The sequence below is a fragment of the Anas platyrhynchos genome, chromosome 14, assembly GCF_047663525.1.
Source record: "Anas platyrhynchos isolate ZD024472 breed Pekin duck chromosome 14, IASCAAS_PekinDuck_T2T, whole genome shotgun sequence".
Lineage (NCBI taxonomy): Eukaryota > Metazoa > Chordata > Aves > Anseriformes > Anatidae > Anas > Anas platyrhynchos.
In genome coordinates this window covers 1,035,021-1,061,820 of record NC_092600.1, presented here as the reverse complement: position 1 = coordinate 1,061,820, position 26,800 = coordinate 1,035,021, and the positions used below count along the sequence as shown (strand labels likewise).

General features: G+C 45.4%; 1 long non-coding RNA gene across 2 annotated transcripts; it reads right to left on the bottom strand.

Moving 5' to 3' along the window:
• Positions 1 to 1,216: 1,216 nt before the first annotated feature.
• Positions 1,217 to 26,682, bottom strand: LOC110353236 (uncharacterized). 2 transcript variants are annotated; one of them, XR_002403492.4, is made up of 4 exons: positions 26,585 to 26,682; positions 25,958 to 26,098; positions 9,277 to 9,458; positions 1,217 to 5,373 (listed from the first exon to the last, which is right to left on the bottom strand). It is a non-coding gene; the product is annotated as an uncharacterized lncRNA (long non-coding RNA). The 2 variants fall into 2 exon arrangements; XR_002403491.4 differs by having other exon boundaries at positions 25,958 to 26,020; positions 26,585 to 26,679.
• Positions 26,683 to 26,800: the final 118 nt, after the last annotated feature.

Below are 26,800 nucleotides of genomic sequence, written 5' to 3'. Positions count from 1 at the left end.
GCTCTGGCAGCTGATGGGCCATGTCCAGCTCCCCGCGGCTGGGCGCCGCCTGCCCGCACACCCCAGGGTTCGAGCACCTTCAGAGCCTCAGTGTCTGAACACAACAGCGGGCAGCGAGAAGCCTCAGCTCCCTGCTCCTGCACTGGAACCAGGCAAAGATTCCTCTCCTCCTCCCCCAAACCAAATGCATCATTTTTCTGCAGCACGACACTCAGCCTTTGTTTTTGCCCTCAGACCTGGAGCCCAGGCTGTGGTTCTGATGAAGACCAAAATAATCTCAGCTGGCCAACATTCACTGTTTGACATTCCACCTGTTTGAAGCAAAATTGAAAATGGTATTTATGATGAAGATTAGCTCATGGCCATTAAGTGGTCTGGGCTGAAGATGGATGTTTGCTGTCAACGTAGCTGTGGTGATTTATCTCAGCTGAATGTTTCCCCAGCTATATGAAGTTACTGCCACAGAGCTCTGCTGGCAGATGAAATCTATGGATGTTCCTGAGCTGCATATTTGCAGCTTAAGAACTGACCCCGAAATGCTTCTGCAGAGACAAGAGGGGAGAACTTGCACTTTCACTTGTTATTTGGTACTGCAGCAGTATCAAGCAGCTGGGAAAAAGGAAAGGAAAAAAGCAAAGCAAAAAAAAGGAAATTGTTTCCAAAATCCCCATTGGTTCAAAGAGTAAGGGGCTTAAAACAAACCTGTCAGAAGCAGGCACTGTGAGAGGCCTGAAGCATGGAAACGACCCTGAGATGAGGGCTGGAGAGGGACATGTCCTGCTACAGACCTGCCGATGGTGCTGGGGAGTCAGAGATGAGAACGACCACCGAGGTGAAGGGTCCCATCTGCCCCTCTCTGGGTTGCTGTTTCTCGTGATATTCCCCTCGCCTGTCAGGTGAAGTCACTGCATTGGAATGGAAGGATCTCTTCCCGCTTCTCTTAAAACCCCTTTCTGTTTAAGTGTCTGGTTTCTGGTGCCTGACCATTGGCAGTGCTACTGTGAATTACCATGGGAGAAGGAAATCAAGGGAAGAGGTTTTGGTCACATCGTTTGGATCATTTTGTATGAGAATTCTGAAAAAGAGATGTTTCCCTTCTTATCCACTGCAGATTTTTGGATTTTTTTGAAAATCTCCTACCACATTTTTCTTTCAGAGTAAACCAGATCAATCTGTCTCAAGAGGGTTTTGCATCTTTACATTTACTCCAGCATAAAAATCTCTTATCCCCTGCAGAAGAAAAAATATTGGAGTGAAATGCTCAGTGCTGAGCAGACAGGCACAAACCTAAAGATGGATATACAAGTTCAAACCTTTCAAACCCAGAAAGTAAATCAAGATGACAACAGTCCCAAAACATCAGAAAACCTCAAACTTATGGAAAACAGAAAATCATAAGTTAAGACATTTCTAGCTCAAATCTCTGGAAACTATGAAATGTGTTTCACATTGCAGGCAGGCGAGCGGCAGCAGCTCCTTTCCTTCCTTCGGCCTAAATCTCAAAGACGGAGGTGGGACATGAAGAGCAGGGAGAAGCCACGGGGCAGTGCTCAGGGAACGTGCTGTGCCCTTGTCTCATCCTGCAGGAAGGCTGGGAAGTTCATGCTGAAAGCTGGGCAGCTTCAGGGGCTGGCACGGACATCTCAATGAGTGGAGAGGACAGCGTGGTGCTCCCAGGACAACTCCTGGAGCCTCCATCCTTTCGTTAACTTACAAACACAAACAACACATGCATGTGGAGTCCACATCGTGCCTGTTGGATTTTCCCATACCAGCCAGGAGGTTTCTGCAGCAGTTACGTGCCGAGCCAGAGCTGGCCCCAAGTCACTGCCATGCTGCCAGGGTGCATTATCTGCACAATATCCCTCATCAGCCTGCAGCACCCCCGGGCAGCCCCAGCACTGGCACTGCCAGGTCTGCCTGGCCCCACAGCAGGGCACCTTGGCTCAGGGAGGGCTTCCCGCACCCCTGCCCGCTCAGGCAGGACAGCGCTAGGGTTTGATGCTAAGCTATGGAGAGCTGCACGCCGTATCTAAATAAACACCTCTGTTCCTGGAAAATGTTGTCGAAGGGGATATTAAAACTGTCTCTTCCAATTCTGCTCAGGGAATCTTTAACCAGTATGTCAATAAGGCCACATAATAATAATCAGATGTTTCAGCCTGGCCCAGATAAATTAGCTACGGGAGAGCAGCCAGTCTGCTTTCATTCATGGAAGTTAGATGCCAGCCGGTAATGAAGAATGATGATAAAAACCAAATCTCTTCAGTTTTATCTAAACCTTAAAATTAGGAACCAAACCAAAATGCATGTTCTTGGGCAAAGTCTTATTTAGTTAGTTTAGGTTTGGTTACAGAGGTTGGAATAAAATGCACGCACGTATTTACTTAACATAAAATCGTGTTCAGCAATGTTGAGGAAGAAACCCCCGCTGTCACAGCTTCCCAACACCTTTCCCGAGTGCTCAGCTCTGCGCCACAAACCTCAGCAAGACCAAGCACGAGGGCCACCTGCTTCCATGTGACTTGACTTGCCTGCACGATGGGTTTGGCCTTCCCAGTCCTAATGCCCCCCCGTTACAGATGTTCTACAGCGAGATGGAGACAAAGCTCAGTCCAGAGCAGACCGGTGTATTCCCTGAAATCGCAGGTTGTGAAGCTTCAGTTTCAGACCTGAGTATGTCTGAAATAAATCTTCCTCATTTCACTCCCACTACTACAGGTCACGCACAGACTGGAAGAATGCACACCTGCAGGGAGGGTCGTCCTTCCTGGGGCATCATTTCTCATGCAGCGTATCTCCTATCACTAAGGGAACTTTTATTAGCACCTAGACACGAGTAGTTAAAGGCTCACTAGGCAACAAAGCCTCGCTGTAGAACTGAGAGGAAATTGAGAAGAATGGGCTCTGGAAACAATACCCTATAAGATCTTGAAAAGAAAATCCATTAAAGCAATCATAGTATTTTACATGGATATCTAAGCCTGTAGCCAAATAATAATTATAATGACATATACTGGCAATCATTTATTCAGTACAAATACACCAGAATTTGTATTAATCTCATTATTTGATTACATTCTCTCTTTAGACCTAGATTAAATACAAACAAGCAAACAGAAAGGGATCATTGTGAAATTCTAAGCTTAGTATAAACTCACGATCAATCACTGAGGTAATTCGAGCAATTCAGGTGCACCAGCCACTTAGAATTGTTTTACATTTTCTGCAGATGGGAAGAGTGAAGGGTTATATTTGGAATAAATGTTTAATGAACATGGCAATTTCCATAACCATGCCTCTGTTACATTATTACCCTAACTGCTCCCCGTTGCTCAATAGCATTTCCTCAGGCCTTTAAGAGGTTACTGTATTTAAATTAACTTTAAAAATCTAATTCTTTTCACACTTCTCACATCATTTTGTCTCAGCTTGCCTTGTGCAGATGGAGAATGAAGCCATTTAACACTGCCATCAGAGGACGGGCAGTAGCTGTCACTGCTGACACCCCAGGAGAGTATTATGGGCTTTGCTCATGGAAAGGGTTGTGAGCGGTGTGTGCAGCAGTACTCTGCTGGACTCTGCTCGGACCTGAGGCTCGCCACTTGACACGGCTTGGGTAGCTGCACTGACCAGCTCTGCAGGGACAGGCCAGGTACTAGCCAACTGCTCGTCCCTCTCTCCTGAAGCATCCTTTGGACACGCTGATATGTACTCGGAGCCCTATGTAGCTCTTGTCAGCTGACTTCTACCCATCCTCGAGCCCAGTGCTGGACACACGGACAGCTTTTGCAGAAAGTTATATTAATAGAGAAGATTTAAAATCGCCATAAAGATTCTGGTAGTGCCTCAGTTTGATTACTTTAGCAAACATAATTATTTAGTAGATGTACATTAATATTATTTGTTACTGTTTAACTGAACCCTGAAGGACCTGATCCTGTTCTTCTGTTACTTCTGCATGGGGTGGCCTCCAAGATTTCATCCCATGTACAAACACTGACATGAAGTGAATGCAGAATCTGGCTCTACGTTTAAATTATAGCTTGCAACAAAAACTGTCTTTTTGGCATTTTGAGGACTGGAGAGAGCAGCAGTTTTAAATAATCATCCATCACACAGGAAAACATTCAACTGTAAATCTGAAGTAGAAACCTTAAGGCATGAAGCTGCACAAACATTTTGGCTGAAATCCACCATTAGGATTGTCAGAGTAAATATTAAAAAGAGTTCTGTATGAAGCTAAAATATCTGTTTACAGATTTCTTTTGCTGAAGCCGCATATTGTACAATGAAATGAGATCTCCAAAAACATTTTTGTTCTAATAACTTTATAAACTCTGCTATATATTTTATGGAATTTAAATGTATGACTAGTTGGCCCAGAACTACTTCTGCAGGAGATTATTGGGAGAAAACATTACCATATGTCAGTAGAATGGCAACATCCCATAGATACTCAGGAGGATCTCAGGTTTAACCCAGCTCTTATGTTTATAATGTGGCAATATTTCCATACTTCGTATATGGGTACCTCTGCTTATATAAACAATATTATGGCAGCGATTGTCAAAGACACTTATAGGATTCCAATGAAAATAAAAGTAATTTTCTTCGTACATATTTTCTAAAAAGCATGCTTCTGCTAGCACAGCTCTGCTGGTGAGAGATCACAGGCCACCATCCCTATGCCCAACACGGCTCTACTGGAAAAAGTCGGTAATGTAGACCTGGCCTAAATGATTTCGGCGTGTTTGCCTGGGTGGTCTCTCCATGCGGCGCCATTTAATCCCGCAGAGCGAGCCTTCCTGCAGCTTGCGTGTTTTCCGTGGAGAACTTCGGTGACCAGGATTTCAAACCATTTGGCCATCACAAAGCATGCTCAAGGGGTTTACAAAATCTGTTGGACATTTGGTGTTCATTGATAGAGTTCTCAGAATAAAATTATTTTCCTCCCATGAACATCTGTGCTTTCCTCTTCACTGCTAAGTTCAACGCTGCCCCTGATCTAGCACAAAGAGCCACAGATCTGTGTGGCTATTGGGTTTACTGGTTCTCCCATTGCCCAGAAGCTACCAGCCCCCAGGCTTGGGCAGCATTACAGACCTACACCTCAGGAGTGACCTTCCAGTCTTACTGTTTAGGATTTTACCTAATCTTTTCATATTTAGAAATAAAATTGTGCCTGTTAATGAGGCAAAAGCAGTCTTCTGTTACAATTATGGTGCTGAGTCCAGCAGTACCCTAGAGAAAGGAGATGCTCTTCCTGCGAGTGAAATCCATAGGGTCACTGCATTATTGTGAGGATGCACGGAGGAGGAAGGCTCACAGTCTCCATGTGGAGTTATGGTCCTCAGGTACTTCCTTGCACAACTGTGTCCAGCACAAGCAAACTGGGGGGGGGGCAAAGAGAGCGATCAAATGGGAACAGAGTTGAGCTGCTGCTCCTCATGAGACCAGCTGTGCAGCTGATAACTGAAGGCCCTTAAAGAGTCTTTGACTGCAAATTCATAAAGCAATATGTAAAAAGAAGAATGAATTTTACTAACATGTGATTTTAGGATTATCCTGGGACATGGGATTTGCTTTTTCAAATGTGCTATTTAAATATGAGAAAACAGCTTGAAAATGAGACCTCAGAAGTCCAAAAAGCTCAGAGGCGTTTTGAAAACTATTGAGTTTCCAAATCAATTTCATGACTAAGAATGCAGAGAGGAAAGACCTCGTTTCTGAGTATGGCTGTCAGTGCAGGAAGACTACTAACCTTAAACTTACGGAGCAATATTGGGGTTGAACCTGAGAAGCACTCTCACTTGGGGCAGAGTTTGCCCTAGCCACAACCACGTAGCCTCAGGAAAACCCTTCTGCTCCTGAGTGCCTGGAGGCAGCAGTGCAGGAGCCGGTGCAGCTGTGGGCAAGCAGGGCCACGGGGCACGGCGCAGAGCAGCTTTGCACAACATGCAGACCAGCTGCATAGGGCCCTGGTTTGGATGTACCACTGCTGTAGGCACCTGGTGCTAGGAGCAGAAGACAAAACAAGCCACATGCCCTCTGCATTTTTTTCTACTATTTTTTGAACAGTTTTCACACACCCGCATATAATTCCAAATGTTCTTACTATTATAGATGCTCACATTGTATAAGTGTGATAAAAATGACGACAAACTGCTTAACTGAGCCTTTGTCTCCTGAAGGAATAAATGAATTATTTTTTTCCTGCTGCTCCAGAGCACACCTCAGCACAAGTGTGGCCATTTATGTTCAAACACACAACGCACGGACAGCCGTCTTGTAGCTTGCTTTCACTATCAGAAAAGAGGCTTGTAATGACTAAAGAATAATAATCATACAAACATCACCTCAGGAAAGCACTTTAGGAAAGGCTTTGTCATGGAAGCACTGTAATTGCACAGCTCGCATGCTATGCTACACAGGCACAGAGCTAAGCATGTATTTGAGAATACTGAACAGCCTGGACAATTGGAATGACTTTGCCTATAAAATAATAATTGCACAATGTCAAAATGACAAAGTAGTAATTTGTTAATACAGTTTCCAGCAAAGATATGAAAAATGTATTTGCTAATAAAATAGGCATGGGAAAGGATTACAGGTGGACAAGGGCCTGGCGAGACATAGGGAAATTGGAGATCCATCATTCTCCGCTTGGACACTGGGGGTATTTCCAAAGCAAGCTGCACGTCGCACAACATCCCTTACCAGGCTGAGCACTCCAGGACAGTCAACGGTGGGCCCACCGTCTGTAATCTCACTGGCCAAAGAAAGCTGGGCTACTGCAGAAAATACCTGCAAGAACTCACCACAGAGGGCTGCCCAGAAGGGCCACTCCAAACTCTTGAGAAAACAACACCCAAAGGTGAGCAGCAACGCCTCTGGGGATTTACAAACGGTTCCTACTCCCAGTAAATGCGGATGGCAAATCTGAGGAGCCACTTCATTTTGTAAGGAAAAGAATTAATTAATTAATATCACTAATTTGTATTTGTTCCTTTTTAATCAAGTAAGGTTAGAGACTGGAAGATGTTTATGCTATTTATTTGACCTTTCTGTGCAAATTCCAGCACTTCCCTGAAGACAGATTGTTGATGACTGAGGTTGCAGACTGCTTCATTTTGTTTCCCTGGATAAATAGCTCTTGCAAATGGCCAATGAACAGGAAAGAAGAACTGCATTACTGTCATCTTCGAGTCCTATATGGAGGCTGGACTTGAACAGTCCAGGCAATTCTTGCTAAAAGCCTGTCTTTTAGCATTTCCATACAAAGTGATTCCACTTCTTAATTGCGGTGAGACCTAGTACAATAAATTAATCTGTGTTTCTAGAAATAATTGTTGCTAAGAGCTGAAAGAAGAGACAAACAAAAGTCACGTTTCTTGTTTTCTGTGTAGATTACCCATGTTTAAAATACAGCTTGTTTTCCTACTAAGATTAATTAAAATTCTTCACTTAAAGATTAGGATGGCCATGTAAACTGTCCATGGCTTCTCAACAAAGCAGAAATTAGAAGCACATATTGTCACATGTAGCTTTCAGGCAGGGATCTGTTCCAACCTCAATACCACCACTCTGGTGCAACTATAAATAAGCATTGGCAAAGTCATGTAACCAAAACCAACCCGAATTTACTCTCCCTTCCAGCTGTTGGGGTGGGGGGGCAGCTCCCCAGTCCCAGCCATGCTGGCCCTTTATGAGTGTTTTTACAGCACTGCATGGTGCTTGTTGAGTTTTGGCACAAGTTGACCATGTAAGTTGTAGATTTAAAGGAAATGACAAAACTGAAAGCATTACATTTCTACTTCCTCTGAAATGTCAGGAACGCTCCTTGGGAAAAAATAATTCTTCTGCCTGGCATCACTCTTCTGTGACATAAAGCCCAGAGCGGGCTCTAACCACTGTAAGCAAGGGTTGAAACGTGAACATAAACCTTATGCACGGTCTTAGAGCCCAGCGATGCCCCCACCTAGCATCAAGCTAAAACATTTACAACACTAGAGGTGAGCAGCTTTGGGAACACGGTTTATGACACCGAATTTTAGATCAAAGTATTTGTTGTCCAGCCTCACAACACACTGGAAGAAGCTAATTAAAAGGGTTCATGCAGCGCTGGGATTTATGGAGAGCAGCAGGGGCGGGCGGCTGGGAGGGGAGCCCAGGCAGACCCCGAACACCTCAGGCAGCTCCTGTCACCACAGCGGGACGGAGCGGCCTGCTGTGCTCATTAAGCACGGGGGCACCGACCTGAGCTACTACCGGGGCAATCCCATCGATTTCCTGCAACACCGGGCTGGTGTAAACCACCTGAAGTGGTGGTCCTGTGCCTCGGGGCTCTGGCAGAGGGGCAGCCCCTGTGGGTGTTCGGCACCCACTGCCAGGGCCCTGCATGAGGGCTGGACTGAGACCTGCCCGGTGTTCCCTGTGACTGTGGGGTAAGGAATTGTTCCTCTGGCCTGAAGTGTTTCGTGCTACAGCTCTGGTTGTGGGTAACCATAGGGAACACGCAGCGCGCGTTTCCCACTGGGAGCTGTTTCTAATAACAGATGTGCTCGCCTTGTTGCACAAGCCTTGGGTGCATGTTACACAGAAGGGCTGGGAAAGACCAGAGCGAGTAATGTCAGTTTTCTTTCATTTTGGTGTTTCTATTTGACCAGATTGATTTAGAGTAAATTAGAAAACTGGAGAACCGTGCTTCTGCGTGCATGTATCTACATGAGAGAGAGAGAGAGAGAAATAAAAGGACTCAGAGGAAAAAGCAAACCCAGGCCCTGCTATCTGCCCGAGAATCATTTCATCCACCTTTCTCCGGGTCCACCCAGGGGGGTTGGTGCCCAGGATGCAAACCTTGCTCACTGGGGTTGCTCCACACCCCCAGACTTCCCATTTGTCCAACACACTGAATTTTGGAAGGAGCAGAGTGGTGCTGACCCTTCCAGCAGCCTTTTAGTTTGGAAAGAATGACCTCATGAAGAGAATCGTACTTTATCAGTGCTCTCTACTCCCAACTGCAGCTGGGTACAGAAATCCACACATTATTCAACACCTCCTCCTTTCCCTCCCCAGACAGCAGCAGTGCTCTCTCCTATGCCTCCTCATCCCAGTATGGTTTTGAATGAAGTGTCACTTCCTAAGGGAAGATAAAACACCTCTCGGTGTGCTTTTCCATGCTGTTGCTAATGATTCTACCAAGAAGCAGCACGAGGTGCCAAAGCTCTCAAACAATTACTGCAGCAGCACGGTGCCCTTTCCGTGCAGCCATACCCGAGGACACGTCTCGCCCTGGTGCCAAGGCCTGGAGGGGAGGGAGCAGAGCAAAGCAAAGGAGCCCGCAGAAGCCCCATGGTTGGCAGGTGGGCAGCAGAAATGGCTCTGAAGAGGTCCTTCAGGCGGCCATCAGTGGAGGTGGAGGACAAGGCTGCTCTTTTCGGTGCTCGGCAGAGGGCCTGGAGCAGACGAGGAGGGGGAGTTTTGCTGAGGGCATCGGGGCAGCAGGAGGTAGCAGGGCAGGTACAGGGGCTGCCCCGTGCTCCCTTCCCACCCCCATGGGGCCGCCGGCCCAGAGGGACCAAGGGCATCACTTGGGGCATCAGAGGTACCGAGCCACAGGTGAGGCTGCACTCCTCAGAGCACAGGGCAAGAGCTCCTGCAAACTTCTTATGGCTTCTCAACCCTCTGAAAGAGCTGGCTTTAACCAAGAAAAAAAAAAGGAAACCCAACAAAAAACTGTTGACTAAACACTGCAGCCTTTCTTCCACATGTATGAGCGTGTACTATAGAAGAGCAAATGGCTTAATTTGTACCAGACCAAACAGCATTCGCCTGTGCCTCGGCTGTCAGTCTCCTCATTAGAGCTACTTCATCAGTACCAACACGCAAGCACCCGGTGTTTTAACGCCACCCCAGTGGCGTGACCCTATGTTCTTTACCTTGTTTCAGCTTGTTATTTACCTTGGCCCCAAATCCAGATCTCAACTGCTGCTGCTTCCACCTCGGCAGCACTTCTGCCCTCTAAAGCCCCCCAGATGCCCCCCGAGGATCCCCTCAGAGCCAGTCCCTGTGGCCAGCAGCTGCAGTGTGCACGCTGCACCAACCCGTGCAGCCTGGCAAGGGCAGCCGCGGGTGCACTTCTGTATTTTTATTTTCATTTTTACACAAATCTGCAAACAGGTCAGGACTTCGGGGCAGTTGCTGTTGAGCAGCACACTGGTGAGCTGGCAATGCTGCAGCGAGGTTTGTATTTTCTGATGTAAGAGGCCCCTCCAGCTCCTAGCAATGGGAGCATCTCCATGCCTCATGAGCAGCCCAGCTCTCCCCAGTACACGTGTGGGGAGCGAGTCTGCAGGCAGGCTGGAGAAGGCCCTGGCCATGAGCTTCGGCCCCTCTGAAGTCACCGCTTACTTTCTGTCACTCTTCCATCACAAGGAGCTCGCAATATATGCCTCTGCTTTGTGTGTTTTCAATTAAGCACAGTCAAATCTTCCATCAGTTATTTCCGTTGGCAGCCCCTGCGACTGTCCCAGATTTCTCCCTGCACACTCCAATACTGGCACAGATGACAACTCATTTTTCACTTGAGCAAAGATCCTAAATACACTTTACATGGTGCAAAGTCCACAGTTTATCCTCAGCTAAACATAAAATAAAAGAATGACCAGAGAAAATGATGAGAAGACGGTAGTGTGCTCATTCGGCTTCCAAGCAGACACAAGAACCATTCAAAACTTGGTTTCTTTTTAGCATTGCCTTTCACCTCGGATGAAAGAAAACCACCTTTACCAAGAAGGTGCACACTACTTTCCACACAGTAGTACAGAAGTGGATTTTTGGTTAGATGTCTTTCAATTGCCCAAATGAAGACATTAAACAAGTTAAGGATTTCTGTTCCTTGGAGCTGTCACCAAGAGAAATGTAATGGCTCTGAAAATAAGGAACAAGTGAATCGTTCCCTTTCTTGCAGTAGATTAAATATACGCTATCCAAAAATAGCTAATGTACATACTTTTCTCTGGAAAATGGAGGCAACTTCCAAAATCAAAGGTGTCAGCCAGGGATAGAATTGATGCTGCAGAGGCAGCAGAGCCAGTCAATGGAGCTGTGAGCAATTTTCATAGCAAAGCCCTGGCAAATGATCTCCAGTTTTGGATATGATCACAAACCCAAACCTTGCTCAGGCTCACGAAGCCTTCAGCCAAGCTAAGCCATATAAAAGCAAGCTTCAGTGGGATGCTGCATAGCTGTGGAGCTCAGTCCCTAGCAGGTGAGGAAGAATTAAGCGGCTCAGCACTTTTCCAAGGCTTTCATTTGCTCCCCTGCAAGCACCTGGCCAGCGGAGCAGGTCGCTGCGTCCCTGCACACAGGGAAAGGCAAACACATGTTTTGCTAACCTTTACCACAGGGCTTATGGAAAGAAAGTCACACATTTGCTAAGCATGGCAGAAATTGACAGATATCTCCAGTATATGAGAAAATTTAGTCATTCATGAAATATCTTTACAGCTGGAGGGGATGGTAACTATTTCCAGACAGGTTGGTGATTAAAAACTTCCATTTTGCAGAGGCATCTTCAGACTGCAAAGAAAGACTGTGGCTGTCTCAAAGAGCTCCCAGCTCCCAGACACTGCAGGTTTTGGGCTTTGGGCAAGTCCCTGAGCAAGGAAACCCAGCAGGGCAGGAGGATGGACTGGAAACTTCTGAGGTCCTGTCCAACCTAAGTTATCTCAGGGTCTGTAGGGTTTCATCCCTTTCCTCAGCACTAATAAGGCACAGTTCTTTGTTCTCATATACTTTCTTTGTTCTTATTGCCCATTTCTCACCCAAGGCTACAGCTTTTAATGGCCACATGATCATTTCCACAGCTGCTCGCTGAGATGTCACATAAAGAGCATAATGAATTCCAGGGGGAAAGATATACAGCAATGAAATACCATGACCGAGAAATACATTAAAAGTCTGAATCAGATGAAGTGGTTTCAATCAACCTTACATCTGGTTTCATCATTTCTTTCACCATATCTGACTGCCTTTTTCTGTTCCGTGATGCCAAAGTCCTAGCACATCCATGTCACGAGACGCAACGTCCCGACACGTCATCAGCTGCAGGTCACTTCTTGCCCTTTCCTTGTAAGCCTTTTACCTTGAGGCATGGGGAAAAGGAGACATTCTGGAGAGGAGTCTCAGGAAAAATAAGGGGCAATAAAGTTTTTTTTTTTTTTTTTTTTTTTTTTTTTTTTTTAGCTGGAAAGATTGAAATTAGCTGAAGCTAAATTCTGAGAAACATTTCATGCATGGCTTTACAGAGCAGCACCTCCCGTCCTTTCCCACAAGAGCCAAACGCTACCTTAGTGACCCAGCAGCAGACATCTTCTACTTGTGTTTCCAGTTCAAAGGCCAACAGGCATTCAGAAGAAACACGGCCACTTCTTTCCGGTGTCTTTAAAAGCCATTTATAGCAAGCAAGCAAGCCATAGAGAAGAGTGGCTGGGCAACGTGCCCAGTGCCTTCTGCGTGAAACCTCAGCTCTCCGAGCACCACTGCTGCCTGTGCAAGGATGCAGATGTTCACAGAGCAGGTGGTGGTGCGAGTCACTTGCACATAAATAATGAGTAGAGAATATTGGGAGATGCTGATTCTTTAGCTTTCTCAGGAGTTGGATCACCAGGAACATGGCTGTGTTTCTTCCGAATGTCTGTTTGCCTTCACCACGAGGTCTGCAGCCAGGTGGTGAAGCACTGGTGCCTTGCTCCAGTGGATTTGGCCAGAAATACTGCATTAAACATTTGAATTAGAAATGGGGAGCTGTTCTCTTATCCAGAACTTAGGTTCTTCTCTGCAAAGACCCCCTATGTGTAACCTATGTTGTTAACTGAACGGAGAAAACCGGGGTCTGAACGTAGCTGGGTAACCACAGAACTCAGCGGAGCCCAGGCTTTTTGAAAGTCTGACTTTGTAGGTACCAGGCATATTTTAAACTGGTCCTCCTGCTTCCTATGGCAATACAGGGGTGGCAATAACTTACTGGACATAGCCAGTCACTAAAAAAAAGTGAGAAGAGTTTTGCACAGGAAGGAAGCATTGCTAACTGCACACTGCTCTGCAGACCTCCGGGACTGCGAGGTTGCTCGTTGGTGGGAAGCGAGCTCTGCTGTGCTCACGGGATCTTGGCTCAAAGTCCACGAGGGTCACAGAAAGAGCTACGCTGGATTCGGTGAACTTACAGAGGACTTGATTTAGATGTTTTTAAAGTTACATGGCTATAACCTTTACGCACTCCTCCCTCATTTCTTGGCCTGGCCGTGGTCAATGGATTTCATTTTCTGAAAAGTATCCTCGCCTGGAAAAGCTGCCGTGAAATAAAACCCAGGGTGGTTTTATTTGGCAAAAGCTCATCAGGCAAGCTTTCTACATCCTAAAGCCAAAATCAGTTGTGTGGTTTGCATAAATATTCTATTTTAATTCCAACCTGCAAAGTCACGGGGATTTGGAAAGTAACTCAAGCTCTGGCCCATCCCTATCAGGAAATATTAACCGGTGCAGCATTGCAGGTTTCACTGGATACTGTCTTAAGACTTGCAAAGCCATCACCGAGCAGGGCTACCTCGTGCCACCCAACGGCCACCTTCTGCCAGCCCCATTTCCACCACAGACAGACCCCTTCTCCACGATACCACAATCTCCTTTAAACAAATCACGTCCAGGTTTTCCCACTTCCACGCATGCACCGAGCCCACCTCAGCTCGCGTCAAACGTTGGCCTCCCACCAGGGATGGGTTCAGCTCTCGGAGCTGGCAGCCATCCGTGACCACCAGCTCCCTCGCCACCGACGAGGCGCTGCTAATGAGCAGCTCTGTGCCAGCCGGGCAGCGCTCCCAGGGAGCTGCCCGGGCTGCTGGACAGCTCAGCCTCCTGCGTCTGCTACGGACAGCGGGCGGGTGACAGGAGGACACCGACAAAAGTGCGGTGGAGGCTTTGTGAGCATTTGTCCCTGCTCTCAGGGGAAACCGATTTGGATTCTGAACAGCAATACCCGAGAAGAGCCCACATAAAACATCTAAAATGAACAATAAATATGTTTAAAATAAGGCTCACAAGGCTTGTTCTAATTGGGGGTTGTTTGATTATTCTGAATATTCACAATGCCTGTGCATATGCGTTTTAGGTGTGAAAAGCAGTTTTTTAAGATTGTCTCTCTGTTGTCCATCACTGCAGCAAGAGAAACAGGGAGCAATCTGAACATTTTACAGTGTCTTTTGGATGCAGCATAACGCACCTTAATGCACAATCCTAAAATGCTGATTCTGATAATTAAAATCTGTATATAGATCTGGTCACTGAGTATGGAGAAGCATATGTAAAGAATGACTAATATTATTTCTTCTTCTTTTTTTTTTTTTTAATTAGAAAATGAGCAAATTGCAAATTTCATAAAGGTTTTAAAGGTCAAAGACACCATCAGTATTCTGCATCAGTTTTGCTGTTAGTCAGTTCACTCATGTATTTAATAAAACAGCCCTCAAGACAACATTTCAAGGCAGTGCATGCTCTTCGCCCGCACAATGAGTCATTTTCTGAATGCTCAGCTCTTCCTTTAAGTTCGGTTGAATAATATTTGCTTAAAACTCTTTCTAATTCTTATTTGTGGAAATAAAAGGCTTGGCTCAGCCTTGATGTGCAAGGTGGCTGCAGCTCTGCTCCTTTCAGTATAATTGCTAGATTTTGGCATCAGTGGAGAAATGGCAACTCAGAGTAGCTGCGAGCTATACAACAAAATTAAGCAACAGGAAAAAGACGGAAAAATATTTAAATATTTAGGGAGGTGGAGCCACATCCTCAAGAGGCTTAGACCTTGACGTGTGATATAAATTACAAAGTGTGCTCAACTATTTGCACATTCAGTTGAAATTTAGTGAAAAATTCCCTTAGAAAGGGGGGAGGGAACATTTGGTAACACTGAACCATTTAAGTTCAACTGAAAAAAAAATTTGGAAAACATACAAAACAAGAAAAGAAGAAATCATCCAGTCCCTTCTCTTGCTCCAAGTCAGGATCAATTATAGCTAAATCATTCCTGATAATATGTGCCAAACTTATTCTTAAAGACTTCCCATGATGGAGTTTCCTTAAGCTCTCCTGGCAGCCCATAGCAGTGCCTCACTATTTTAATCATTAGCTAGGTTTTCCTGATGTCTAGCCTAAATTGCCCTCACCGAAATGGGATGTTTCATCAGATTTGCTTTCTTGAATAGAGAGCTTGATTATATTAAAAGAGGCCTGCATAAAAATATATATACATAATTTGTAAGAAACTGTTCCATTAGAAAAAAAAAAAAGTACAGATGCTCACTGCAAACAAAGGAGTGACATGACTGTTGCCAGTGCTTACGCAAGATATGAGAGAGTCCAATGAGGCAAATTGCTGTTTAAAGCACAATTAGCACATGAAAGAAATAGATTGCACATTCTGGAATATCCTGTAGCTTATTAGGTTACTGTTTGGGCAGATGAGTTTATAACCTGGCTCAAAGAAAGCAGTCTGGGAAAGGAGAGCAAAGGAATTTTGAGACAGTTCTCCAACTCAGTGAGAGCAGAGTCAGCAAGGTCAGCCCCGTATCTGGAGGCAGAGGTTTTGCCCCCGAGCTCCCCCCCTTTCTCCAGAACTCCTCATGCTCTTACCCCTGCCCCTCACTGCCTCCTGGAGCCGCAGCGTCCCAAGCCACTGGGCACATTTCCCCTGCCTGGCTGAGGGCCTGTCAAATGGCTTTTGGGGGTACAATTTTAGGAATTTGCCCTTTCCATCCCTTGTGTGGGGTATAAAGCATCCAAACTGAAAAGGGAATAGTGCCTTGGGCTGGCCTACACTAACACACAGGGTCACAAGAGCAGCCGGACATTTACTGTGTGACTTCAGGACACAGAATGATGACACAGCAACCGCATCCAGTGGTGAGCGCAGGCAGCCCTCCTTGGCATTTCCACCAGCACTTTGGTGGAACCCCTCTTGCAGCTCCCCAAAACAGCCTTGCCATGGTTATTTGCCAGCCAAGAGCTCCAGTAGGGAGGAGATGCTGCCAACCACAAACCTCTCTGTGCCACAGCTAATTTTAGAGGAAGACAAGTGGATGTGCATGCCACCAAGAACGATAATAGATACAGCAGGGGTATAATGAGGATAGCCGTTGGATTAAAAATAAAATAAAATAAAATCAACCCAACAACAAAAAAACACAACTCAGAACTGAACACGGGAATCAAACGATGCTTGATATCTGATGGGGAGAACGGGCACAGCTCCAGGCTGGGGGCTGCGAGGCTGAAGTGGCACCTCCGGACCCCGCAGTCATTCCCCCAAATCTCCACCTGACTTGGCAGGGCTGCGTGGAGAGGGCTTTGCTGCTCTCATTTCTCTCTGATCTGCTCGTCTCAGTCCTAAAATGAGTCCACATTAGCCTGACAGGGTGCAAGCAAGTGCACACAGATGGTGCAGCGTGCAATAGGCTGTGCAAAGTACTGTAAAATAGAAATCAATTTCCTTACAGTTGGTGGAAGCGAGCCAGGGTATAACTACAGCAAATGAGATCAGAATTGGGACCACATTATTTATTTACTAACTACAACAATTAGGCAGTGCAGAGAGAGTTGAAGTGTTGTTTTTTTTTAATATATATATATATATATACATATATATAGTGATCTAGTCCAAATCTTCAAACAGCTGAAATAAAACAGACAAATAGTATTTAAATCAAGGATTTAAACAAATGATAAAATGTAATGATTTAAGTATTATTTAGTGCTTCTCAGACTCTCCCTATTGTTTAGTGCCTTGCAGGAGACAGTTGCTCTCACGCACTCAGACACTGAATACAATCCGCTTTGGTACTTTCAAAGCAGTCTAGGAGAAGAAAATTGCAGGAACATTTTCAGGTTAATGAGCAGAAATCACAAAATTCAAGACGAACATGACACTAATCGCTAAATCAATGCGACTGGGAGCACAATTCCACCCCGCAAGTCTCTTCCTCTCGTTGTGACAGCGCACGGCCAGCAGCGAGAGGCACGTTCGTCGCATAAATTCCATTTTCTAAAAAAGAACGCGGACTTCATCAAACCGTGCAATCATTATTGTTGCCAGTCCCAGCGACAAACACTCGGGGCAAACTGCGAGGGCCTGAGGGACAGCTGGGGGAGCATCCTGCCTCCTTGCCACCGCATGCCTCGGCGCTTTTGTTTATGGCAGACAGCTTCCCGCAGCAAGAGGCCGAAAGGATGAAGAGCACCCGTGGCAGAGGCTCCCTGCTCCCCGCTTAGCAGGGTTTCTCGGCCCTGGGGCCGTCGGTGGGGCTCGGGTCCCCCCCAGCTGCTGAGGCTCCGCTCCGCGGCCCAGGGGTGCCCCCGCCACGGCCCGGCCCGGCCCGGCCCCCCGCCAGCGGCCTCCGAGCGCTCCGCGGCGCCGCCTGCCGGGCCCGGGCCCCCCCTGCCGGGCCCAGGCCCCCCCCGCCGGCCTTCCAAAGCGGGAGCGGACATGGGGGGGTCTGAAGGCGAGGCAGAGCTCTGCCCGGTGCAGGCCGACCCCCAGGAGAGGGGGATTAAGTGCTCGTTGCCCTCAGGATGCAATAGGCTGTACTCAATAGGCTGTACTCAGCCATCTTCCATCCGGGCAGGTTTCGCTGCGATGCCCGCACAGCTCCCCTGCCTTCTGTCGAGCCCCCAAACACTGCCAAGGGCTGCCTGGCTTCTGCCCCTTCCCCAGGCAGGGGAACCAGGAGCAGCCCAGCCCTCGCCCGGCAGCACCCCCAGTGCCCACTGCTCTCCTCAGGGTGCAGGAGGTGGTGTCCCGTGGGGCTCGTGGTACACCACAGCTACACCTTCGTTTGCCCCAAAGCAGTCACAGTTCGAACAATTAAAACACTCCTACAGAGGGTTTTGCTCCCCCAGGCATGGCTTTGTGGCAGGTCCCCTAGGGGCTCCATCTGGGTGCCCTCTCCCACCCTTCAGTCCTGCAGCACTGGGCCTAAAAGCACATCCCTCTGTGCACCAGGGCTCGCGCCCGCCAGCATTCACCCAGTCAGAAACTCTCCCCCAAAGAAAGTAGGACCAAGTCTATATCTGGTGAAACAGATTTCTTCTTGAGGGAAGAGCTGAAAGCAAAAGCAAGTCCTGTCCTGTGTCATCCTCAAATGGAAGGTCAGAGCTTCCAAGTCCAGAAAAGGGAGTTACAGGCAGTCTTTGCACTGAAGGCCACTTTCTGCCACATCCAAACACAAGGCACCTGGCAAAAGCACCAAAGCTCATCTCACCATTACAGGGGTTAGAGACAAAAAGCCAAACCCAGCCAGCACGGAGTGGCCCACAGCAGCCCAGCCGTTACAGCGTTGGGTTAACTGCTCCTTAAAGCCTGAACACAGCAGTTAGAGCAAATAGGAAATTGTTCTAGGGGACGGGACCATAGCATAATATTTTCTAGCTGCTAAGCAGACAGCTGACACTTCCAAGTACTCTATATATTTTGAAAACATTACTGAATAAGAGGTATTTTCCATGAATATTTTTTGCATCCTTCCCTCTAACCAGCAAACATATTTCTCGGGTCCTTTTACTACTAGAGAGGGTCTAGTACTGGAGAAAAGTCAGTACTTGCAAATGCAAATATTAACACAAGCAGTTTGGCTTATATTTCTTCTTTTGGCAACACAACATGAGTTTTTTCACCTACAAGCATAGCTGTTACAGTCTGAACAGCAAGTATTAAATATCAGTGGAAAAATGCTCAGAATGAATCCAGTGAAATAAAAAGGGGAAAAATGAATATCCCAGTATTACAGGAGAAGGAAATTAAAGAAAATTGGTAAAATTAGAACAGCAGAGCTTGAGTTTCATAGGTTAGAGAACAGAAGACACTTTCCAAATTGTTAAATTTCTGTGGGTCCAGCACTGTAGGTTGGAGCAGCTGAAATCTTTCTCCCATTGAGTACATTCTGGTCTGCTTCAATACAAGGTGCATGTTTTTTAGTCTGTTTAGTCTCTTCTTAGTCTTATTCAAATGTGTTTTTGAAGCCAAGCGTGTCTACTTATGTACAAAGAGCCTTTTGCTACTATTATTTTCAGTTTCTAATTACATAGAACCCATAAAAAAATCTTCCAAGGATAAGCTGAAAGATTATTTTCTTTTGGAGATGCATTCTGATTATCTGCTTTTCTCAGAAATCAATCAGTTTCCAGCTGGTGCATTAGGAAGCTTAGTCCCTTAAGTGGTAAGAAATTGTCAGGCAGGCAGGAGGGCTCATCAGGGCGAGCACACAGGCGCTCCTCTGCCAACCTCTGCCACCTCCAAGAGCTGCGGCTGGCCCCAGAGGCACCTTCCCCATCCCGCAGACACGCTGTGCATCAGCCTGGGCTGAGAGCAGGAGCCTGGCACACACAATTTGCCCAAGAACCAGCATTATAAACACAGCTTCCTTTGTTCCTAACTGCACGGGGCTTAACGTCCAACACGGCGCAGCGTGGAGCAAGGAGATCTAGCAGCTCAGCACAGCCTGGTTGGCTCCTGGCTACCTTTCCTAGAAGGAAATTGGCCCAGTGGCAAGTCACACGTTTTCTAAAGCAACACATAAAATCCGTTTTTACCTCATTTGCTTTTGCCAGCTCCAGCTTCCAGCTATTGGTGGGTCTTACGCTTTCATTCCTAAAAAGCCTGTTAAAGTGTGTGCCAGACCTTGCATTATTTTTCTTGCTCATTCCTGTTGTTGCCTCTAGATTTCTAAACATTGTTTTAAATTTGAGGACCTCGGAAGCCTGAGAGGCCCCGGTGCAACCCAAAGGCCTCCCCACACTGTGCTCAGCCACTGGGATCTTCCTCGGCACCACCCCAGGGAGCCTGGAGCACAGGCACATCGCACACAAGAAGGTGGCACCCCCAGCTCCGCATGGATGTGGGCAGGCACCAGGAGCAGCACCCTGCCTGCTTGGCCTCTCTAGGGAACAGGCGACAAGTCATTGCTTGCTTTTTTTTTTGTTGTTTTGTCCTTATTCTGCTCAGTTGCAAACTAAGAGTCAGTATTTTTTCATCTCTATTTAAAGACTTTGCTTGAAGTTTCACAATTCCCACCCTCCTCACCTGCCTCAGTCTCCCAGGTGTGCTGAAGAGTTGCACCCAGAGCATCACCAGCTGGCATCTGCCCTGCACATAGCCCCATTACCTTCTCTCTCCATTTTAACCTCACTTTCACCTCCCTTTTCAGGGCCCAGCCAGAACAGGACAGAGCAGAAATACTTCTCTCACCTTTCAAACAGGAGCACAACCTCATGCAATAGCTGCAAGGTCTCGTGGGCCACCACAGGGAGAACAGTGATGTCAGCTCACTGGGCAGTCACCTGTCCAAAATAGGCTTTTAACAAAGCCTAAAATCTTGCCCCTCATTTGAAATAAATATTGTGCTTTGTTTTTAATATAATTTAACTTAATTTGGAAGAGAGAAAACCTGGGAAGGAATACATTCATAAAGCCCTAAGCCAACAACTAAACTTTTTTTTTTTTTTTTCCCCTCCCTTCTTCCTGCATATCTATTTATGATCAAATAAAGAGCCTGGAGTTTTAAGATGTAATTTGAAGAGTTAGGTTCATGGTCATATAGAAGAAACATGCTTTTCTATTGATTTGCCACTGTTACTCATCTTTTTACTGTTATCAACAAGACAGGAATAGAATGAACAGACAGCTAAACAATAAGGAAAAGTTCTGCAGCTGCTTAAAGCCAATAACATAACTGTATTATTGACGAGGTTATCAAAATGTCAGATGTGCCAGCTCAGCTGGCATTCTTCTCTGCCTTTTTATTAAAATCTCATTACAAAGTAAAACAGGCAAGCTGGGCAAGCAGAGAGTTTAGCATTCTGTTCATTTTCTAAAATAATTGTTTAGAATGTGGTTTTAAAAATTGGTTTTCAATCTGCATCTTCTCATAAATAAAATACATACAAATTAATGGCTTCATCGGTCTCCTCCTGTCCTTCCTCCCTTTGCAAGGGAGGCTTTTCTTCTGCCTTAGAGGCAGAGATACGTGTGCTGTCTCTCTCCCCTGTGGTCTTAACAGAATCAGCAGGCTTGTGAAAGAATATTTGATTTCTGGGCTAAGTTTAAAATGTGTATTTCTGCTCTATACAGACTCTCAAGACAAACACAGGCAAGATGCAAGATTGATGCACACATTGCTCCTGTCCACTCCAGAGGTTTCTGGCATAGATATGAAGCCCTGCGTCATTCTGCATCTCTGGCAGATTTTTTTTTTTCTTTTTTTTAGCAATGCCTCATCTTACAACATGAAAGACCAGCTCTTCTGACAGCTGCTTTTGCTTCTCAGCCAAAAAAGATGAGTGAAGCCAAGTTCACCAGCTTTATCTAAAGAAAACCAACTTTAACTGCTCTTCTGCTGTTCTACTAACCCTATTTAAATGAGTAAAAAAAAAAAAAAAAAAAAAAGAGAGAGAGAGAGAGAGAGAATCAGCTGAGTATAAAATGAAGACAGCAGTGACAACAAAAACACATTACACCTCTGCTGCCTACTGTGAAAGTCCTAAAATTTGCGGTTCCCAGCACAGGTTTGTCTGCTGTGATCTGTGGCTCCAAATGTGGCATCACCTTGGCAACATTTTTTATACTTTGATTAAGGAGCAACTGATGCAATATTTCAGGAGACGGGGAAAAAAAGGTTTGATACTGAGAAAAACATTCTGGCTGTTCTGTATTGTCCTTGAGGACTTCACTGTGTGCCGTCACTAACTGCTTAGCAACAGATTGATAGTGGCTTGCAAATCAATCTTTTCAGAGCAGAAAGCGCAGTATACAATGCTGCGTGTTCCAATTCAGGAGATGCTATTGGGAAGCTATATAAGCATCAATTATGGTTTTTTAGATGTAGTTAATTATAGAAGGGAGAACTCTGATCACAAATCAGCTTTCCTTACTCCCCCTTCTGCCTTTTAAAAATCACAAGAAAATTACTATAGATTAGCAAATTAGAAATTGCAAAAATGTAATTATCCAAAATTAAGATGAGTTGGCAAGCACTGTTTCTGAGTGGATATGTGCCAGAGAAATGAAGGAAAATAAAACCAGCATCCTTTAAAAAGTTTAAGTTTAATTTTAGTTATTTTGCTGGGCCCTTTTTTGTTGTTGCTTATATATAAACTTGTTGTTGTTGTTGTTTTAAGAGAGTTCTATTTGCAAGAGTTGCCCAGGAGCTCCCAAAAATGTACACACACATCAAAACAAACAAGAAGGGGACAATTAAAGTAATAAGGAAAGGAGAGAAACGACAGAGAGCAAAGCTGTGAAAATAACACATGTCCACTGGGAGTTTTCCAACAGGAAGGAGCAGCGCACACATCGTGACATTTGGTTTATGAAAGGATGAAGATTTGAAGCACACAAACTCTATCTCAAGAAAACCACGTGCCCCTCCCTGATTGCGGGGGCCTCGGCCCATGGAGTGACGGATGGGAACATCCCACCGGCACAACAGGCTTTCACCCGACTGCTGCTAATGCCACCCAAGCTGGGATCCAGACGGATGCCGAGACTGCAGGCAGGCAGAGAGCTATTTGCACATTCCAGCACAGATGTCTCTGAACAATTCCTTGATCTACACCAAAACTTATCTCAAATGTTAATAAAGTCACACAAGAGGAGCACGTAAGTGACATGAATCTGTATACCCAAGTTTACATGATGAGCTCCTTTGTACCGTTTCAGTAGTCAGGCAGATCAATATTTTGGGTGCTGCACACTGGCTCCTTTAAGGAAACATCTCTGTTTTTCAGCTGCAAACCCACTAGAAGCATAGAGAGAAAGCATCCTGCTTCCTTCCTCAAGGAAACCACAGCATTACCCAAACCAAACCAGCGAACAGCAGCTCTGACATACTTCTGCCTTTGGTTGCGTGCTTCTGAGAGTAACGAGCAAGTGTGATAAAAGTGTTAAAAAAATAATAATGATGCAAATGAAAGGAAGAGAAGCCAGGGCACGTCCAGTGCTCATGGGGTGGATGCGGTGATCTCTGTTGCCCACCAGTGCCTGCAGATCTGCATACTGGGAAGCCAGAGAGGGAATTCAATGCCTTGAGCACATTTCCAGAACTCTAAATGATCAGAATTGACCTTCTGAGAAGAGGATAACAGGGATAACCACCCAAAAGATCGCAATTAAAAAAATTAAAAAAATAAAAAAAAAGCTAAATCCCAACTGAATTCCACAGCCAGATAAGCCCCTAAAGATTTTGAGAGTCTTAGAAAATCCGACAGAAGTCAGACCCATGCTGCACAAAGTCTCTTTAAGGAGCTGCTGCACAGGAGCAATGCGGCTCTTCACATGGCTTCCAGAACAAGCTTTTGCCACCAGTACACCCCAGAGTACTGACTTACACACGTCCTTTCAGGGAAAGCACTACACCTTCAGTACGTGATCTCTTCGTAAGTGATGCATTTGTCATTTAGCACATAATAGCCCTCTCCCTACATTGCTTCAGTGACTTTGTTAGAAGTCTAGCACACAATTCAAAATCTGAAAGAGGGCTAGTTCATCTGCTTCTCTACCAATGCTAACAGCTTTATAAAATAAACATCACTCAGAAAAGAAGTCTATATTTATTTTGCAATGGTAGAATGAGTATCTAACTGCTATTATCATTGCTGCTATCAAGGCAGGCATGCTAGGAGCAGAGGGAGGTTCATGGTGGTACTGATGAAGGTTTTCTCAAGCAAGATCAGCCTGAGCCAAATCTCACTTTGCAAATCTATGCTCCACCTCCATAAACCTCTCAGCAGTTTAAAATAAAAGCGGCTGTATTTGTGTGTAGTAAAACGAACAGTCAGTCTCTGAGCTGAGCGCTTGCCTAAATTTATTGCAGTTGCAAAATTCATCTGAAAATCAGGCCAGCTAGCAAGATTTCTCACTGGTCTTGTTTGTGGTTGAGTGAAAATGATGGAAGTGGCATTGAGGCACTTTGGATTCTTCAGGTACTGGCTAAGACTTCAATGTGTGAACCCATAGATACCCCCCATGACCTTTAATCCCTGAGGTTTTTATTGATTGATCCTAATTCTAATTAATAGTTTGTTTGAAATACATTAAGAAATCACAGTGCATTACCATAAAGGAATCTCATTTGTGTATGTGCATTCAAAGGGAACCTCATTTCTCTGTAGGAGTTTTTCCTGGTTCAACACCTTGAAATCGAGATTAAAAGCTTCCCTTTCCTGGCTGCATCTTATCAAGCACAATTTCATATCTCTGTAGCCTTCTACAATCCCTCAACCATATTCCTTTAAATTCTGTGCTAATTGAATTTAAAATTAGTCCCCAGTGGGGACTAAGTAGAAGCCAAGTAATTTAATGGTCAGACAATTAACAGCTCCGTATTAACTAGATCTTCTGAACAACAAATGTTTTTACCAGAGCAGGCAGACTGTCATACTGGGCATGTTTTTTCTTTTCTGAAGAAGCAGCGAGAATCACAGTTCAGTGCTATCAGCGAAAAATGCCAGTTTCATGGTTGGGGAACGATTAGATGTTGAGGTTTTCGTTATTATTATTTTTATTTTTAAACCCCAGACAGAAGCAGCTTTGTGGGCTCCCTCAGCTGGATTTTCTCTTAGTAACTTCTTGCTCAATTTTAGTGTCCAATAACTGCATCTGTGCCCTTTTTGAAGTATGTTCCTAGCAGCCTGGGTAAAACATTACGCCTTCTGTAGCAGGCAAATGTTTGGCCATATCACAGCATTAATTCACATCAGCTTTTGAAACTGAGTTTCCATCTACGCTGAACATTTTGGAGCCATGGAAATGTCAGCATTTTTAAGAACAGAAGACATCCCACATGGATGCAAATATAACTCCATAGCAGCACCTCACACGGGTATGTAAAACCACTTCTAAAACATAAAATAAATCCTCCTGGAGAGGCTATTACTAATAGCTGCTTCTACAACAGAGGCTCACTTACATCTCTAAGGGTCTGTAACTTATGGTACCCTTCGTTAATTTACCTACACTAGTGGAAATCTAGTATGGTCTTCATTTTGGAAAACATCTCCACAAGAATAGAAGGATTTGTCTAACTTTTTCCCCAAACAGTTCTCCATTTTAGGCATCACTTAACTGTATTAACTTGCAGAAAAATACCTTATTTTACTTGTATTTAGATATGTTTAAACAAAATATTATTTCCTAGACTGTTACAGCTCTGTATTTGCAGTGCACAGGATCGATGCCCTGCTACCCACACCGCTCAGGTGGGCCCGGCCCAGCTGCGGTGCGATGGCTGCGGTGTGTCGGACCAACAGTAAGCCTTCGATTTCCAGATGGTCCCAAGCATTTTATTTTTGGTATTATTATCTTGCTTTCATTATTAGCTTTGTTTACAGGAAGTAATAAAGTTAAGACTTACATGGAAGATGCTGTGGGGTGAAGGTCTTACAGCTTATAGTTATCCGAAGCACATTACACAGCCTTTTCCCCACCTACTCCTACAGAAACATCACATTCCCTTCCTCTACTCCCAGAGCATCAAAAATGCCTTCAGAAATTCTTTTCCAGAGCAAGGATGCAACAATAAGGTGAGAAAAAAATAAATAAAAACCAGCTGACAAACCTTCAGTACCACCTTCTGTGATAAAATACACTTGACCACCATTGTAATTATTTTGTTGAGAAACATACAGAAAAGGTTAAAAAAAAAGTAAATACTGAGCACTTTCATTAAATGTGTAGGTACTTTAAGAGCCATTCACTGCATTAGGGCTTAACCAAGGGTTTAAATCAAACCACAGGTGACAATGTAGTGAAGGCTGGGAGGCTGTGGGGGGTACCATGGGGCAGGGAGCTACAGAGGTTTTTTGTAACCTAGAACAGGAAGCCCCCTTTCTTGGTTACAAATCACAACCTTTTTCTTACCTGTGGTGCTAGACCAGGATGAAGGATGGTGCAGCAGACTGGCGCGGGCTGACGGGCTCCTGCCTGCAAAAGGAAGAGCAACGCAAGCCCCAGGCCCTTCTCAGCCCGCAGCCACGACGTCTGCATTTGTAATCCACCACACTACAGAAGGCACAAAATACATTTCAATTGCTAAGGCAGATCAGGCATTTAACTGCAATCACTCCTTAATTAGCTCAACATCTTGGTTCATAATTAAGTAGCATGTTAAGGAACGGACTGTAAGCTCCTAATTGCCTGTGTTCACGTGAGGGAAAATCATCAAAGCACAACTGCAACAAGCTTTCTCTTTAAAGTATGTGTATATATGTATATATATATATATATATATTTGATAACACGAATCTTTCAGATGCAGAACATGATTTTTCTACACACATTTCTAAAAGAAATCTTCAGCACTAGCTCTTGAAGAGTTCTTATTTCAACACTCTCCTTTCATCCCAGGAAAGGCAGTTCTCCTTTCTCTAAATTTAATAAGGACATCACTTAGACACTGCCAGCAGCTACCAAGTCCCTGTAAGTCGCTCCTGGCAGACTCCTGCACGGCAGCAGAAGGCTTGGTCCTCCTGCCCAGGGAGCACTTACCATCAGCCCCAGACATCCAGGTGCCACAGCACCAGCTTTCAGGAAACAGGACCACTACCAGCTACACACATACACCCCCTGGCCGCCCCCCACCTGCCCTTCAGCCTGAGCCCAGCCCAGGACCACCTCCCTAAATCTGCCCCCGGCTCTCAGCTGCGCCCATGATGGCCAAGGCTGCCTGGCTCCAGCTGCATGATTCTTTCCTCCAGATCCAGC